The sequence below is a fragment of the Rattus norvegicus genome, chromosome 7, assembly GCF_021556685.1.
Source record: "Rattus norvegicus strain SHRSP/BbbUtx chromosome 7, alternate assembly SHRSP_T2T, whole genome shotgun sequence".
In the NCBI taxonomy this organism is placed as follows: domain Eukaryota; kingdom Metazoa; phylum Chordata; class Mammalia; order Rodentia; family Muridae; genus Rattus; species Rattus norvegicus.
This window is the reverse complement of record NC_141540.1, coordinates 92,298,827-92,299,353: the sequence shown is the minus strand read 5'-3', so window position 1 is coordinate 92,299,353 and position 527 is coordinate 92,298,827.

The window sequence follows — 527 nt, the reverse complement described above, 5'->3', positions numbered from 1 at the left end:
GCGAGCCAGTTTTTGCTGTGAATGATTTTAGATTTCATGTTCAAAATAAAATAATTAACATCCTAAGCTCGTTCGAGAAACAGTACTTTTACTTACCTTTGATAAATCACTCTTCGTTCAGAAATGACAGTTGTGACTATAGCCCCGGAAACTTAAGAGTCTTGTGTGGTACTGAGGTGTTACATTCGCAAAACCAATTTGTTTCTCTTCCAGAAGTGGGTCCGTGTCGTTTCTGTCTCTGACCCGCAGAAAAGAGCGACACCACGACCTTCTTCTCAAAGCAGTTTATTCAGAAATCTTTCTTTCTGCATGCAAGCAGCAATCTCTCTTTTCTTCTCTCCCTCTCTCTCTCAGCCGCCCCCCCACTCCCTTATCTCCTCCCTCAACTCCGCCTCCTCAGTCCAGACTGCGTAATCTCAGTTCATAGGTCCACGTCACATGGCCTAATCTTGTGTCATGGTGCGCCTGCGCAGCTCTCACAATGGATGTGGCTAGTTTCAGGTGTGTGAGGAAGTCAGGTGCTAGTC